This window comes from Schistocerca piceifrons, chromosome 3 (assembly GCF_021461385.2).
Source record: "Schistocerca piceifrons isolate TAMUIC-IGC-003096 chromosome 3, iqSchPice1.1, whole genome shotgun sequence".
NCBI classification, from domain to species: Eukaryota; Metazoa; Arthropoda; class Insecta; order Orthoptera; family Acrididae; genus Schistocerca; species Schistocerca piceifrons.
Window position 1 is genome coordinate 309,274,119 of NC_060140.1, and position 18,997 is coordinate 309,293,115.

The following is an 18,997-nucleotide window of genomic DNA, read 5'->3' on the forward strand; positions in this document are numbered from 1 at the left end:
GCATATATAGAGGGAAACATTCCATGTGGGAAAAATATATCTAAAAACAAAGATGGTGTGACTTACCAAACGAAAGCGCTGGCAGGTCAATAGACACACAAACAAACACAAACATACACACAAAATTCAAGCTTTCGCAACAAACTGTTGCCTCATCAGGAAAGAGGGAAGGGGAGGGAAAGACAAAAGGATGTGGGTTTTAAGGGAGAGGGTAAGGAGTCATTCCAATCCCGGGAGCGGAAAGACTTACCTTAGGGGGAAAAAAAGGACGGGTATACACTCACACACACATACATATCCATCCACACATATGCAGACACAAGCAGGCATATTTAAAGACAAAGAGTTTGGGCAGAGATGTCAGTCAAGGAGGAAGTGCAGAGGCAAAGATGTTGTTGAATGACAGGTGAGGTATGAGTGGTGGCAACTTGAAATTAGCGGACATTGAGGCCTGGTGGGTAACGAGAAGAGAGGATATATTGAAGGGCAAGTTCCCATCTCCGGAGTTCGGATAGGTTGGTGTTGGTGGGAAGTATCCAGATAACCCGGACAGTGTAACACTGTGGCAAGATGTGCTGGCCGTGCACCAAGGCATGTTTAGCCACAGGGTGATCCTCATTACCAACAAACACTGTCTGCCTGTGTCCATTCATGCGAATGAACAGTTTGTTGCTGGTCATTCCCAAACAGAATGCATCACAGTGTAGGCAGGTCAGTTGGTAAATCACGTGGGTGCTTTCACACGTGGCTCTGCCTTTGATCGTGTACACCTTCCGGGTTACAGGACTGGAGTAGGTGGTGGTGGGAGGGTGCATGGGACAGGTTTTACACCGGGGGTGGTTACAAGGGTACGAGCCAGAGGGTAGGGAAGGTAGTTTGGGGATTTCATAGGGATGAACTAAGAGGTTACGAAGATTAGGTGGACGGCGGAGACACTCTTGGTGGAGTGGGGAGGATTTCATGAAGGATGGATCTCATTTCAGGGCAGGATTTGAGGAAGTCGTATCCCTGCTGGAGAGCCACATTCAGAGTTTGATCCAGTCCCGGAAAGTATCCTGTCACAAGTGGGGCACTTTTGTGGTTCTTCTGTGGGAGGTTCTGGGTTTGAGGGGATGAGGAAGTGGCTCTGATTATTTGCTTCTGTACCAGGTCAGGAGGGTAGTTGCGGGATGCGAAAGCTGTTTTCAGGTTGTTGGTGTAATGGTTCAGGGATTCAGGACTGGAGCAGATTCGTTTGCCACGAAGACCTAGGCTGTAGAGAAGGGACAATTTGATGTGGAATGGGTGGCAGCTGTCATAATGGAGGTACTGTTGCTTGTTGGTGGGTTTGATGTGGACGGATGTGTGAAGCTGGCCATTGGACAGATGGAGGTCAACGTCAAGGAAAGTGGCATGGGATTTGGAGTAGGACCAGGTGAATCTGATGGAACCAAAGGAGTTGAGGTTGGAGAGGAAATTCTGGAGTTCTTCTTCACTGCGAGTCCAGATCATGAAGATGTCATCAATAAATCTGTACCAAACTTTGGGTTGGCAGGCCTGGGTAACCAAGAAGGCTTCCTCTACACGACCCATGAATAGGTTGACGTACGAGGAGGCAATCCTGGTAACCATGGCTGTTCCCTTTAATTGTTGGTATGTCTGGCCTTCAAAAGTGAAGAAGTTGTGGGTCAGGATGAAGCTGGCTAAAGTAATGAGGAAAGAGGAAGCGCTGGCACGTCGATAGACACACAAAGAAACACAATGTCTGTGTATGTGCGGATGGATGTGTGTGTGTGTGTGTGTGTGTGTGTGTGTGTGTGTGTGTGTGTGTACACCTGTCCTTTTTTCCCCCTAAGGTAAGTCTTTCCGCTCCCGGGATTGGAATGACTCCTTACCCTCTCCCTTAAAACCCACATCCTTTCGTCTATCCCTCTCCTTCCCTCTTTACTGGCAAAGCAACCATTGGTTGCGAATGCTTGAATTTTGTATGTATGTTTGTGTGTCTCTCGACATGCCAGCGCTTTCGTTTGGTAAGTTACATCATCTTTGTTTTTATATCTGTGTGTGTGTGTGTGTGTGTGTGTGTGTGTGTGTGTGTGAGTGAGTGAGTGAGTGAGTGAGAGAGAGAGAGAGAGAGAGAGAGAGAGAGAGAGAGAGAGAGAAGGGAACATTGGTATTTTTTTAAAAAACATCCTAAAAGTCAGTATGTTGCTATACTTTTTGCTGAGGCTGATTTACTATGACGGCAAAACAGATTAGTTTTAAATCATAGCAAGATGCAGGAATTGCGACCCATGGAACATGTGAATAACAAATGCAAGACTATTTATGGCGATTGAGTAGAGGTTTGAAGAACAGGAGGGGTACAAGCTATAAAACAACATTTTAGTTTCCATGACAATTCTGATTTTCTTTCAGAAAATACAACATAAGTTGCTGGTGATTAAAACAAAGTAAAGAGCAGGTTTTAATTCTCTCTAAAAAACACCCTCGTATCTAAAGGGATTACTGCTTTTTTGCTGCAAAGCAGTTAACATTTCTGTGGTTACTCATCTGGCAGAGACTCACTGAAGTTGTTTATCAATGAATTAAATTTACAAATTAAATTTATTATATACATAAAGTTAAACACATTTGTTTCATTTTCAAGGTGACCTAAATAAGAAGAATTTGCTATGGATCTATATTCTGAAATGTTTATTTTAAAAATGAAAAAATACTTTTTCCAGGTACGAATACATGAGACTGATCTTTCTACTTAAGATTTTTTTGACAGCTAATTTGATACAACCTGGGTACAGGATCAGTACATAAATTTTCAGATTGTGTGAACTGAAAATAGCTGTGACTGGTAAGCGTATTTTCTCACCTTTTGTGTGGCTGATAATAGAAATTAATGGCTTGTGGGGCAATCTTTAATGATATATGATGCATACTAATGACACACAGTTCAAGAGTAGTTCTCAATTACTCCCTGAAGATATGAAATATGGTGGAATCACACAAGAGAAAATGGGTTTTAGGGCACAGCTGAAAGGCACTACATTTTTCTCTGTAAACACAGAGAGAGGTATTCAGCCACAGAAATCTTATTCACATAGAATATTACTTCCAATGCCATTCCATAATAAACGCAGCTTCCTTACTGGAAATGGAACTCAGACAATAAAAAATTGTGACACACTAAGTTCGAATAGCTGTCTGGAAAACTTTTTAATAAATCATGACAATCAGTATGTCATAGGTCAAGTACTTCTGAACAGTTTTATAGATACAATTTCATGTAATTGATTCCATTAATTTCTTTCAGCGGATTTCATTGATGCATATCCCTACAGCTGTGTGAGCCATAGTCCTCATCGTATGTATTCCTCTGATATTATCCCCAAAAAGAGTGCCTCTGTTCAGAAAAGCAGTAGAAAACCACAAGTGGCACTGAATGTTTGAGCCAGTCTGAGTGATCCACTCATATAGTCTAATTGATTAAGATGACTATTTGCAATAAGCAGGTAACCTGGGTTACAACAGCCGGGCAGAAGTTTTCATTTGTCACAACATACATACACTGCAAATTCATCATTTCTGAACAGAGTTTACTAATATCATTTTGTGTCACTGAAGTTCACTGATTTGTTCCACAATTATTTCAGTGAATTTAATTTCACTGAAAAGCCAGGATCTTAATTTTATTTATGCTGATGTGGTTGTAGTTGCTTGTCTTACTAAATACAAAGCAAATGTGTTAATTTTTCCAATTACACTATGTAGCTCTTCCTTACCTATACATTTACTTGTATGTTAAATGGAAGAAATGTGGTATGATTATTTTCTGGAAAAATGACTGAAAAAATGGGCTATATCTATAAAGTACAAACAGTATTTTCTATGATCTGCATATGCAAACTGAAGTGAGAAATGAAAATCTGTACCAAGGCTATGATTCGAACCAGGGTCTCCTGCTTCCTAGACAGATGCATGCTATCCAGTAGCCATTCTGGCATTGTGGCTTTGCACAACTGCCAGACTACCTAGCATGCCTCCCTCCTTAATCCAAATTCCCATTCACACCTCAGCCACTTGGTATTCCTCCTAAACTCTAATTGCAATGCAGAGGCTCTCCAGCTGCAATGCACAGGCTCTCCAACTGCATTGGAGTAGCAACACAACATCGAATGAAAACAGGGATCCTGCCTGAAACCCAGGCATAGGTCTTTATAAAAAGAGACTATGTGGTTCCAGAGATCTTTTTGAGTCTCAAAGATCAAAGATCCACGTTGTAAACATGCAGACTGCAACACTGTTCAAGTTTGGGGGGGAATACCAAGTGGGCTGAGAAGTTCAAAATGGTTCAAATGGCTCTAAGCACTATGGGACTAAACATCTGAGGCCATAAGTCCCCTAGACTTAGACCTACATAAACCTAACTAACCTAAGGACATCACACACATCCATGCTTGAGGCAGGATTCAAACCTGCGACCGCAGCAGCAGCACGGTTACAGACTGAAGCGCCTAGAACCGCTGGGCCACAGCGGCCGGCGGCTGAGAAGGGACTGGGGCTTTGGACTGAGGAGGGACATATGCTAGGGCAGTTCGTGCAGTTGTACAGGGCCACAGCACCATGGTGGCATAGTGGTTAGCACATCTGCCTTATGAGCAGATGGCCTGGGTTCGAATCCCGGCCCTGGTACAAATTTTCATTTGGCACTTAAGTCTGCATATATACATCACAGATGTACGAGACTTAAAAAGGTCTTTGGAACCATATAGTTTCACAGTATTTTCTTTTCCACACAAACTCAACTATACAGTCAATTTTTTACGTGGAAATATTCAATATTCTGTTTACGGTTAAACTCTAATGACGTGGTTTGCAATTTTGAATTACAGGGGCAGTGGATGTCAGGTTCAACAGTTTAAAAGCAGTGTACTGATTATAATATTATGAAAACAAATTTGGACAATGCTATAAATTGTAAAATATCAATGAAAATCTTAAAGACAACAGTATATATACATATACATACATACATATTTTTTGACAGAGAGGGATCTGAAAGATCTTCCTTGCTGCAGACAGTCCAGGAAATAATCTGGCAAGAGCCATCTGTGGATTGTGTGTTAATTCACTTTTATATTTTCATACATAAAGTTTAAACAATTTCCAAAATTTATTCAAGACAAATGCACTGTGTTACTACGGTGATGATACATTGTTATTATTTGTCATGGGCCATTGTTTTTATGTTGTCTCCCAATGTATAACTTCTTATCCCCCAACCCTAATATTCTGACTAATTAAGGCAGTATTATACAGTTCTTACCACTGCCAGCTGCACAAAGTTTATCAGAATCCTTTATTGTTAACAGCTGCTCATTATAAACAGACACATCATCAAATCACAATGTTATACTCAAGTGTATATATTAATGTGAAGTACACTTTATGTAGTGTATTGTGAACTGTATTTTATCTTAACTCACATTAAGAAATAACAGTTAATTTAATATTAGCCTACACTATTACAACAGAAGATTATAGCAGTCAAGTCAAATGACAAATTGTTATAAGAAAACGTTAAATCAAAGTTTTCCAGGGTCACAGGAAAAAAAGCAGACAGCAGGAAAAAAATGCCAGCAATAGATGAGACTTAAAAATCTAAAAATAATTGGAGTGTGGACAGTTTCAGTCACAGAAAGAATAATAGCTGACTCAAGCCAGAGGCATATGCAATACTACGAAATGATAAGCACCCAACTGTAAGAAGAGAGACAAGTGAAGTTGCAAAGTATAGAAAAGTAGTGATTTCACAGTGCAGATCAGTGATTACTGTAGAGTAATAATCTCTGAAACAATGGTGCTTGGTGGGAGGACCCAAATCGCATGAACCGTGAAGTAGTCACAGAAAGAAAAATGTGTTTCACAGCATGATTAGTGATAGTTTGTTACCAAGTGAGACTTTCTGACAGTGCCTTTTTACTCTTGCTGATAGCTTAGCACTGTCACAGAAAGTTTTAAATGGTTGTATCTCTATTGGTATGTAACAAGGTCTATCCCCACAAATGACCCTTGTTTTGATTAAGTAGGGCCCATCAGTGACAGCGCAGCAGTATACACTGAGGTGACAGAAGTCATGGGGCGGCGATGTGCAATCAAACATACGGCATTAGTGTCGTGTATGAATGTATGAAAGGGCAATGCATTGGTGGAGCTGTTATTTGTACTCAACTGATTCATGTGAAAAGGTTTCTGACACAATTACAGCCGCACAATGGGAATTAACAGATTTTGAAAGAGGAATGGTAGTTGGAGCTAGGCACGTGGTACATTCCATTTTGGAAACTGGTACAGAATTCAATATTTCGAGATCCACAGTGTCAGAGAGTGTCCTGAGAATAGCAAATTTCAAACATTACCTCTGACCATGGACAATACAGTGGCTCCCAACCTTACTTAATTGTCAAAAGCAGCGGCATTTGCATATAGTTCTCAATGCAAACAGACAAGCAACAATGTGTGAAGTAACTGTAGAAATCAATGTGAGACATACGATGAACATACGTTAGATTATAAGATGATATAAGAGGATATAAGATGAACATCAACAAAAGCAAAATGATGATAATGGAATGTAGTCGTATTAAGTCGGGTGATGCTGAGGGAATTAGATTAGGAAATGAGACACTTAAAGTAGTAAAGGAGTTTTGCTGTTTGGGGAGCAAAATAACTGATGATGGTTGAAGTAGAGAGGATATAAAATGTAGACTGGCAATGGCAAGGAAAGCGTTTCTGAAGAAGAGAAATTTGTTAACATCGAGTATAGATTTAAGTGTCAGGAAGTCGTTTCTGAAAGAATTTGTGTGGAGTGTAGCCATGTATGGAAGTGAAACATGGACGATAAATAGTTTGGACAAGAAGAGAATAGGAGCTTTCGAAATGTGGTGCTACAGAAGAATGCTGAGATTAGATGGGTAGATCACATAACTACTGAATAGAATTGGGGAGAAGAGGAGTTTGTGGCACAACTTGACCAGAAGAAGGGACCGGTTGGTAGGACATGTTCTGAGGCATCAAGGGATCACAAATTTAGCATTGGAGGACAGCGTGGAGGGTAAAAATCGTACAGGGAGACCAAGAGATGAATACACTAAGCAGATTCAGAAGGATGTAGGTTGCAGTAAGTACTGGGAAATGAAGAAGCTTGCACAGGATAGAGTAGCACAGAGAGCTGCATCAAACCAGTCTCAGGACTGAAGACTACAATAACAACAACAACAACAACAACAACAACAACATGTTAGGTCAGTGCAGAGAAATTTGGCACTAGTGGGTTATGGCTGCAGATGACTGATATGAGGGCCTTTGCTAACAGCACATTGCCTTTGCTAACAGCACATTGCCTGCAGTGCCTCTCCTGGGCTCGTGACCATATCGGCTGACCATATCAGTTGACTGAAAAGCAATGCCTCGCCAGATGAGTCCCAATTTCAGTAGGTAAGAACTAATGGTAGGGTTCAAGTATGACGGAGACCTCACAAAGCCACTGACCCAAACTGACAACAAGGCACTGTGCAAGCTGGCAATGGCTCCATAATGGCGTGTACTGTGATTAAATGGAATAGACTGGGTCCTGGTTATGTTTGACTACTTGGAGAATATTCACAGTCATTTAAGTAATTTTTATGGATGATAATGTGCCATGTCATCAGGTCACAATTGTTTGTGATTGGTTTGAAGAACATTCTGGACAATTTGAGTAAATGATTTGGCCACCCAGGTTGCACAACATGAATCCCACCGAACATTTAAGGGACATAATCAAGAGGTTAATTCATGCACAAAATCCTGCACCAGCAACACTTTTGCAATTACAGATAGTTATAGAGGCAGCATGACTCAATATCACTGCAGGGAGCTTCCAACAACTTTTTGAGTCCATGCCATGTCAAGTTGCTGCACTATGCTGGGAAAAGGACATCTGACAAGATGTTAGAATGTATCCCACAACTTTTGTGAGCTCTGGGTATAATGGGACAATTTTGTGCTTTTATCACAGCAAAATAGTTTTGATGCTCTAATGGGAGAGTGCATAAAAATGGCACAAGCACCTTGAATACCTTTCATAAGACATCTTCTGACTACATTGAGATTTCACTTAAAATACTTTTTTTACTTGCGTACATATTTACCCACACTGCTCATAGAATTTCACCGTTGGGCAACAAAAAAATCTGCATACTAACTCTGTGTGTGATGTCTTAACTGAGCAAGAACAAAAAATTAAATCACATGAGACAGAAACTGGTACTAACAACTATAGTTAATGTCATGTTTGAAGGCGACCCTATTTTCAGCCATTCTGCGCATCACCTTCCACTAACTGCTAGCAACCAGTAAGATTCATTCCCTTTATGAGCAGCTAGCCACGAGTTACAATCTAGATTGCAAGAATCTCTCTCCTGCATGCTGCACTGTTCCCATATTTTGCGACAATGCAGTTTCATTCACAGAGCACCCAAATTATTTATTGAAATGTTTATGTTACTTTCTTGTAGGAGTATGCCTGTGAATCTGCATCTGTAAATGTTTTAGTGTGATTTCCAAATGAAAATGTCATGTGACAGCAATAAATGTGAAGTTACTCATAAGCAACTTTAATTAAATTGTGTGCCTATGGAGTATTGTCTTAGTTGTGTGACTGAATTCAAGATTTCCTGTCAGAAAGATCACTGTTTGTAACAACTGATGGAAAATCGCTGAGTAAAACAGAAGTGATATCTGGCATTGGCAAGGAAGTGTGATAGGCACCCCTCTGTTCCTGATCTAATAAATGATTTAGGAGACAATCTGAGCAGTCCACTTAGAATGTTTACAGATGATGCTGTGATTTACCATCTTATAAAGTCATCAGAGATTAAAATAAATTAGAAAACAACTTAAACAAGATATCTGTATGGTGAGAAAAGTGCCAATTAATTCTAAATAACGAAAAGCCACACGAGTACTACAAGGAATACGCTAAATTTTGTTTAAAGGATAAAACACTCAATTCTAAAGGCTGTAAAGTCAACTAAATACTTAGGGATTACAATTACAAATAACTCAAAATGGAACAGTCACATGGATAATGTTCTGTGGAAAGCAAAAAAAGACTGTGATTATTTGTAGAACACTTAGAAAATGCAACAGGCTTTTCTGCCCTCTTCTGGAGTACTGCTGTCAGGTGTGGGATCCACAGCAGATAGGATTGATCGAATAAGTTCACAGGAGAACAGCTCATTCCATATTTTTGCGAAATAGGGAAGATACTGACATGGATATGATACATGAATTCGGGTGGCAATCATCAAACCAAAGGGGTTTTTCATTGTGGCAGGATTTTCTCATGAAATTCCTGTCACCAACTTTCTTCTCGGGATGTGAAAATACTTTGTTGGCCCCCACCTATATAGGGAGGAATGATCATCATAATAAAATAAGAGAAAATAGAGCTTGCACGGAAAGACTGAAGCGTTCATGTTTCCTGCGCACTGTTCGAGAGAGGAACGGTACAGAAATAGCTTGAAGGTGGTTTTGTGAATGCTCTGCCAGGCACCTCATAGTGAATTGCATAGTAATCACGTAGATGTAGATGTTTCACAAGCAGGCGAGGTGGTTTATGTCCCGCATTTACAACTTCTTCAAATGTGAACCAGAAAGCGACACTTCCGTTTTTGACATTTTGAAGACTCAAGAATGAACTGCACAAGCACGTATCAGCAAAAGAACTGTATAGAGTATAGTAAACAAAAGTGTTGGAGCTGTAGAAACCTCAGGAAAATTTATTTTAGTGTCGCCTGAAAATCCTCAAAATCGCAAGAAACCTGTAACACAAATAGATGGTTTTCATGACGATGTTATTAAGCACTCTGTGTTTGAAATGTATATAAGAAGGGAATACCCAACATCACAGAAACATTTTAGAATTATGTCTGAACAAATTGGCTTCAAAGGTAGTGCTTGTCAATGCAAAGAATTTTAAAATACATTGGTTTAAAATATGTTAAGAAGAGAGTTTAATTGAAAGAAGCAGCATGAACAATGTCTGTTATAAAGATGCACATGATACAGGAGGAGCAGGTAGTTCTAAAATGTATTACCTTGATGAAACATGGGTGAATCACAATCATTCTATGCACACCTGTCAGAAAATAAATGATGGTATTGGCAGTTTTAAAGTTCCCTTAGGAAAAGGTTCTTGGATACTTATTCTGCATGCTGGCTCTTCTTCTGATTTGGTTTCCAAGAGTAAACTTGTGTTTATGTGTAACGAAAACAGTAGAGACTACCATTTGGAAATGAATGCTGTCACTTTCAAGAAGTGATTCACTGAACAATTTTTGCTGTACCTAGCTTCGAAGTCAGTCATTGTAATTACCGTGGCAGTCATCATTCAGCTATTATGGGGAAATGACCAAGTATGAGTGCCAGGAAAGGAGATATTGTGCTCTGGCTGCAAAATTAAAATATCCCGGACAATATACGTCAGACTCGTGCATAACTCCTGCAACTCATTAATTTATAAAAGTCACGTTACAGAATGTACAAATCTGACTTTCTTGCATGTGAATGTGGTCACTCAGTTTTGCATTTATTTATATATTACTTTCAGTATAATCTGATTGAATTAATTTATGCACAGATTATAAGCTATGTGGGGGAAAAAACAAAACATGCGAGATAACAGATACTGAAAGGCTTGTGCATGAAGCAGTAGACAGCATCCTCCTTCAATGTGGGCAAACTGTGTGTGTCATGCTGAAGAGTTTCAGAAATAAGACTTTCGCAATGAGGTGAAGATCAATAAAAGCCTTGACCATATCATCAACCTAAATTTACAATCAGACGGTTTGGACATGGACTCAGATGGCAGATGGTATTACAAAGTAAACTTTGAATCACAGTAAAGTAATGATCTTTCTTGGTTTTAAAGATTCATGATTTAAAAACGGTTATGTCAGCATATCAATTGCATACACTGTTACGCGAGAACCTCCTAGCTTTTATTGATTAGGAATACGTAGCCTGTGAAGTATTCAGACTATAATGTTCAACACATTGCCCACAGAGAAGTTAAGCTTTTCCCAGCCTGTTGCATTACTCACGAGAATGTGACTGAATAAATTTGTCAAAAACTCCAGTATTATGACAAACAATCCTGTTGGAAGAACATCCGCAACTGAGCATTATACCAGAGGTTGAAAATACTGCTTCAGTTGTAAATTTCTTTTATTATCATGACCAGTTTCGGGCTCTCATAAGCCCATCCTCAGGTGTCGCAACTGTGCTGTGGCCCCCGAGTTAGTTTAAACTCATAATGCCTATTGAGACTGAAAAATACAACATACTGATGATTTTTACAATAGTCTTTTGCATTAGTGTTTGCTACCAGTAATTCTTTTTTTATGCACAGTGATTTACATCGAACTGCAGTAAAACACACCCACATAAGTGCATTATACACATTAAAAAATTATATGGAGTAGAAGTATTTGTCAAACAAATTGTAATAACTTCCAGTAGAACAAATATATTTCAAGGAAGACGCAATACATGAAAGTCACAGATCAAGTAAACAGAGTAAGACATGTGTACACTTTAACAGTCAAAACATAACTGAGTCCAAATCTAGTGACCGCTGGCTGGCTGGCCGCTTAGGTGGCGCTGCTGCTGCATGGCTGGCAGACAGCGCCGCATGCAGAGGACGCGCGTAACTGTACGGCAGCACTTTGAAAGATCGGCGAGTCACAACACTTTCCCCCCCTTTGAATTTTTTGCACAGGTCTTCATGGAGGTGGCCTGTAGATTGCTAACGTCCATAGGTGTTGTTTGACTGGCCGCAAAGTCTCGAGGAGGCGGCTTCCCGTACGGATGGAAGTGTCCCCGATGATAACAGGTTGAGATGACAGGAGACGTGGGGGTCGAATCTGCTGGGACCCCATGCACCAATCTACCCATTGCGGCAAGTCCAGTTGTTATAACAGGAGACACAGGCGATGTGTCTGCATCCGTAGGAGGAGGAGGCGAGTAGAGTTGCTCCGACAGTTGATGGTCATCTGGTTCCTACCTGGGCACGTCTCCTGGTGGCGTCAGTTCTTGTGCTGGCACCGACATGATGGTGAGAGGACTGCGTTGTGAGTAATGAGAGATTCCAGTATCCTGAGCATCAGGTAGAGCCAAAGGTGGTGTAGCAGCATCCGGAACAGGCATTGCCAGCACACGAGGCCAAAGCTGGTCCGAATGACGCACTGCAACACCCGTGTCCGTCTGGATTTCATACAGGTGTTGGCCACGGTGTCGTAAGGACTCAAATTTTACTGCCTGCCATATCCCCGTACCCATACAAGGTCGTCGGCGGTGAACCGGCCAAGCGAAGACACCCACGGCCATGAGGTGGAAGACCGCAGAAAAAGTAGTGTGCGGGGCTGTTGGCCATGTAAGAGCTCAGCCGGGCTGTGGTCGCCCATGGGGGTGAAACGGTAAGAAGCCAGAAATTGGAGAAGTGCATCATCAGCAGAAGAAGTCAGGAGTTTCCTCATCTGAGCCTTAAATGGGCAGACCAGTTGTTCAGCCTCACCATTTGACTGTGGATGGAATGGAGGGGCCGTGACATGCATGACGCTGTGACGGGCACAAAAATCCGCAAAACTGGAAGAGGCAAATTGCGGACCATTATCAGTAACAAGAGTAGAGGGAAGGCCTTCCAAAGAGAAAATGCGAGCTAGAGCATTGGTGGTTGCCACGGTGGTAGGCGACGTGCAACGGACAATGAAAGGAAAGTTAGAGTAGGCATCAATAACGAGAAGCCAATAAGTACCTAAAAAGGGTACCGCGAAGTCAGCATGAATACGCTCCCAGGGCTTCTCAGGTGAAGGCCACGGTGACAAAGATGACTTCGGGGCGGCAGCCTGTGACGCACAAGGGCTGCAGCAGCGACCATGTGTGTGATTTCAGAGTTGATGCTGGGCCAGTACATATGACAGCGCGCCAGAGATTTTGTGCAAGACACACCACAGTGCCCTTGGTGAAGGAGGTGTAAGACTGAAGCACGCAAAGACGCAGGTACCACAACATGCGGCGAAGCATTGTTGGTGGAAAGAAGGATAACACCATCCCTAGCTGTGAGGCGGTAACGCAAAGTGTAGTAGTTCCACAACGGATCAGAAGTCTTAGCGGACGGACAATCTGGCCAACCCTTCAGAATACAGCGTAAAACCCGGGAGAGGGTAGGGTCAGAACCCGTAGCAGCCACCAGCCAGTTCCCGGTGATGGGGAACCCGTCCACAACCCGCTGCTCAGCAACATCCAGGTGGAAACACAAAAGTTCGTCCCTATCGAATGCCAGATCAGTACCCATGGGAAGGCGAGACAGTGCATCAGCATTCGCATGTTGAGCCGTAGGCCGGAAATGAATCTCATAATCAAAACGAGACAAGTAAAGAGCCCAACACTGGAGGCAGTGTGCAGCCTTGTCAGGAAGTGACGTTGACGGATGAAACAAGGAAACAAGTGGTTTGTGGTCCGTAACAAGATGAAATTTGGATCCATAAAGAAAAACACCAAACTTATGAAGAGCATAAATAAAGGCCAAAGCTTCTTTTTCAATTAGCGAATACTTTTGTTGGGCATCTGTGAGCATGTTGGAGGCATAAGCAATGGGTTGTTCAGGACCGTCAGGAAAACGGTGCGCAAGGACTGCACCGACCCCATATTGAGAGGCATCCGTGGCAAGAACAAGATGTTGGCCAGGTCAATAAGTAGCCAGGTATGAGGCCTGTTTCAGCATAGTCTTCAATTTCTGGAAAGCCGCATCGCATGATGCGGACCAGTGAAAAGGCACGTTTTTATGCAACAGGCGATGCAAACAGCTGAGCCACTGAAGCAGCAGACGGTAAAAACTTGTGATAGTATGCTATTTTCCCCAAGAAGGCCTGCAATTCCTTAACAGATGTAGGGCGAGGAAGGGCATCGATCGCAGCGACAGTTTGCTGAAGCAGACTACCATCCCGAGAGAGTTGAAACCCCAAGTACGTGATAGATGCCTGAAAAAATTTTGATTTCTGAAGATTACACTTAAGACTGACAGTGTGTAAGACATGAAAAAGTGCGCAGAGATTTTGAAGATGTTCGTCAGCGTTATTTACAATCTGTACAGAAACCAGATGGCAGTTATAGGAGTCGAGGGACATGAAAGGGAAGCAATGGTTGAGAAAGGAGTGAGACAGTGTTGTAGCGTATCTCCGATGTTATTCAATCTGTATATTGAGCAAGCAGTAAAGGAAACAAAAGAAAAATTTGGAGTAGGAATTAAAATCCACAGAGAAGAAATAAAAATTTTGAGGTTTGCCAATGACATTGTAATTCTGTCAGAGACAGCAAAGGACCAGCAAGACCAGTTGAACAGAATGGACAGTGTCTTGACAGGAGGATATAAGATGAACATCAACAAAATCAAAATAAGGTTAATGGAATCTAGTCATATAAATCAGGTGATGTTGAGAGAATTCGATTAGGAAATGAGACACTTGCAAATGAGTTTTGCTATTTGGGAAGCAAAATAAATAACGACTGTTGAAGTAGGGAGGATATAAAATGTAGACTAGCAATGGTAAGGAAAGCGTTTCGGAAGAAGAGAAATTTGTTAATATCGAGCATAGACTTAAGTGACAGGAGGTCTTTTCTGAAAGTATTTGTATGGAGTATAGCTCTATATGGAACTGAAACATGAATGATAACTAGTTTAGACAAGAAGAGAATAGAGGCTTTTGAAACGTGGTGCTGAAAATTAGATGGATAGATCACATAACTTATGAGGAGGTACTGAATAGAATTGGGGAGAAGAGGAATTTGTCACACAACCTGACTCGAAGAAGGGATCAGTTGGCAGGACGCATTCTGAGGCATCAAGGGACAACCAGTTTGGTATTGAAGGGAAGTGTGGAGGGTAAAAATTATAAGAGAGAGACCAAGAGAAGAATACACTAAGCAGATTCAGAAGTATGTAGGTTGCAGTAGTTATTTGTAAATGAAAAGGCTTGCACAGGATAGAGTAGCAAGGAGAGTTGGATCAAACCAGTCTCTATACTGAAGACCACCACAACAACAACAACAACATGTAGTGTAGTTCCATAAGAAGACATTTCGATAAATTCAAATATTTCTTGTCTATTGCTGAAAATATTAATTGGAGAAAAAATAAAGTTGGTCAGTCAAGTAGACAGCAAAGATGCCAAAACCTGTGACAAGTTCTCACAATTTTCTCTGTCATCAAACAATAAAAAATCCAGGACAGAATGTAATTTTCATAACATTGTTTTCTCTACCATCATTAGTTAAAGAGAATCGATTTTCAGTAAGTAACTGAAAATATGGTAGCCACATCCTTTTCACAAAGAATGTGTGAAGATTAAAGACTTCTGTTAGCATTATTCTCTCTAAAGCACTTTACAGTATAATTTTCAGATATGAATCTCATGTAAATTACAAGTCACTGTACTAAGAAAGTTTCAGTTTTTAATCAGTAAAAGCATTATTGAATTACATTTTATCCCAAAGTTGTGGCACCTAATGCTGTGCAGACCTATGAAGTTAAGGGGGTAAAAAAGAAAAAAATCCATACAGTCAATGAGAGTAAGTGTCGATGAGAAACTATGAATTATATTTGTTAAAACTTTAAATCTGGTGCAGAAGATACTTCGGTTGTCAACTCTAACACAAAATTAGTAGGACAATTACACTCTAACCATTGAAAACACAATAGCATTAGTGGCAAAACTGCCCACAAGATATGGCAGCAGCTCAGGTCTGGGCACAAGAGCAGCCGAACTGGCAGCTCACGGGCAGGTGAATCGCTGTGAGTGCATGATGCACACACAGCTTGCCGACGGTAAAGGTTCTGCGATGACTGTGGCTGTCCCACTCATCACAGGTGGATAACATTTATTTATTTCAGCCATAATTTTTAGACACACACACACACACACACACACACACACACACACACACACACACACACACACACACACACAAGAAAAGAAGATTTATTAACATACATACAACCTTCATTAATATAATTTATTTAATCATACGATCAAGCATGATGTTTGCAGTAGGTCCGCACATTTTAACACCACTGAACATTTTTAAAAATTTCTTTCGATTAACATCTTGATGTTTGGGGTGAAATATTTGATCATCATGTGGATGATGAGTATGTAGTTCTGACATATGGCACACTCAAGAAGCTACTTTAAGCAATGGTTTGGAAATGTTCACAAGAAATCTTTTTGCAGAAGATTTTTAATGCTGGAAGTCAGTCAGTTCCAACTGAATTACAGGAGGTAACTCTCCAGTGTCCACCGCAAAAGGAGTTACAAAAATATAAAAATCACATTAAAACTGATTTCAGATACTACATATATTTTGTCAAAGCTGTCACTAAGAGTATGTATTACAATAATATACCCACCAAAATGTTTGTTCAATGTCCCCTCTTCCAGACTTTTTCCATTTACAATCAGTCTAATGTTTGGAAAGCTGCCCTACTCACAATAGTAATTGTCTCCAGAAAGCCAAAAATGTGTCTAATACTTTGGTAATAATATTTTCTTCTGCAAAGTTGTGTTCAAGTCATTTATTTGCTTCATCTGGTCTGCCAGACAGGCATGATCTAATATCCGTTGAGGGTCATCAAATTCTTTTTGGCTTTCTTTTCATATCCAGAAATACTGCCAAGTCTTTATGCAAAATTGTAAAAATGTTTGTGAACAACACCTTTACTCAACCAGCGTACCTCACAAAAATAACACACATCACCATATTCACAGCCAACTTCTGCCAGGAAAGATATGAATTATCCATGCCCCTAACAGTGTGATCAGAGTATTTTAATTGTCTTTAAAATTATGTCCTTGATGCCGTTTACTTTGGTATATGTTGCAGCACATTAACACTATGTAGGAAACAGTGTATTCCAATTTCCTGTTAGATACCAACTTCTTCTAGTCTTTTCTCAAAAAAGCAATGACACAGGCCAAGGTCATGCTAGTGAATTGTGTGTTCTAAGCAAGAAAAAGTGTCTTCAGTTGTAGATGTGTCATGCGTTGGGGCAAAATCAAGAAGTTCTTCCACAATGATGAATTCAGTGACAGTAGCCTCTGCCCCTGTAAACGTGGCAAGTTGGGCAATCTCAGTTACACCAACACTTTCATCCAAAGCCAATTAGAAGAAAACCACGTCTTTAATATGACCTTTTAATTGGTTCTATCATATTACTTTCCATTTCTTCAATATAACAAAGTAATTTTCTATAGAAATCCCAAATTGTATTAAATAATTTGCCCAGCCTTGAAAGAGGAACTGATTTAAGAAAGAAGAATTCCCTCTGGACAGAAAATTCTGCACCGATTTAAAGGAGACACAACTTTCACAGTTTCAACAACTATGTGATAACATGATTTTTTTCATGTAATTACATAACACAAGGAGGAGATGAAATCAATGGCAAAAACAGGGAAAATCAAGAGCAAAGTCACTTAATGCATTATCAATAATGGTAATAACTTAAAAAAATAACACACCTATCTACAGGGATACTTACTTCTTTGTCTCTCTTCTGCCTTAGCTCAAAAAGTTAGGCTTCCTTTCCATAGTATTCTAAATGATGACTACGTTATCATAAAGTAGTTGGAAATTTTGATTCACATTGTATGTCTTTGCTGCTGATAATTTTAAATTATCAAATACTGAGGAGCACTCTGTGTTTCAATAAGCAAATATCTTCTTTCCATTGTGGTTTGAAGTGTAAGAATTCATTTTCATTTTATGGAGTAATTCTTCTTCAGCCATTTTCTTCTCAGTATTTCTGGCTTTTTAGCACAAATCTGATTATCATAGACAAAACTAATGGCACAATGCCAGCAGGCTGCTTGGTTTCACATGTGACTGAGAAATGGATGGGGCTAAAAGGGGTTAGGTAGACGGAAAGGAAACTTGTGGCAGACAGAGTGGGGTGTGGGTGGAGGGGGTAAGGGTGAAAGCAGCAGGCAAGTGATGTGAACCACAGTGGATATCTGCAACTGTGCCTGAATTTGCCCAGCTCTGCAGTATCACATTCATTCTTGTCTATTGACAGGACTTACTTGAGAACATCTCTCACTGAATAATCAACACTAAGTGGACACCACCTCATACCAGATTTAATGCGGAAATGTCAAAAATAAATAACTCTGTATTATCTTTTATACAGAATTCTGCAAATTTTTAATGGTTTAATGAAAATTTCTGGAAATATAGAATCTTATTTCATATCTACATTGTAGCAGAAATAGTGGTCAGAAAGCCTTTTGCCACCAGCTTCTATATGGAATTTTACTTGAAATATTACTGACAAGAGAAACACCAAGTACCAGTTGTGATTGACAGATCATGGTAGCAAAATAATCACAGCTTTATTCATAAGTCTTAAATCAGTTCAAGTGGAAATAAATACACAACATCAAACATTAAATTATTTTCTCTTTTGTAATTTTTATGTATCTTGACTGACTGTACATGCACTTCTCCACAATTTGTGTGTGTGTGTGTGTGTGTGTGTGTGTGTGTGAGAGAGAGAGAGAGAGAGAGAGAGAGAGAGAGAGAGAGAGAGAGAGAGAGAGAACAGTCAGGCACGAGTGAGGAGCATTTTCTTCAGCCATAGCACATATCTTCAATCAAGGCTCAGTAATGCGGGTCTGTTAATATTTTATAATAAGCTACTAAATTCTAAAACACCATTGTGGTTTTCTGTCTTTTGTGCTATCAGTTTATTCGAAATGGACTTTCACAGGACTAGGATGCATGTAGACCATTCTTCCTCTTCATTTACAGGAAAGTTCTCTGTTTAGGTGTCAGATTTGGTGGTGATATCAAAAGAAGTCAAAGACTGATTTTCCGACCACAACCAACGAACTTTGCGAATCCAGAAAATTCTATACTCATA

At 40.3% G+C, this 18,997-nt stretch overlaps 1 non-coding gene across 1 annotated transcript; it reads left to right on the forward strand.

The window, feature by feature from the left end:
- The first annotated feature begins 4,596 nt into the window (after positions 1–4,596).
- On the forward strand, positions 4,597–4,668 carry Trnai-uau. Its single transcript has one exon. It is a non-coding gene; the product is annotated as a tRNA-Ile (tRNA).
- Positions 4,669–18,997: the final 14,329 nt, after the last annotated feature.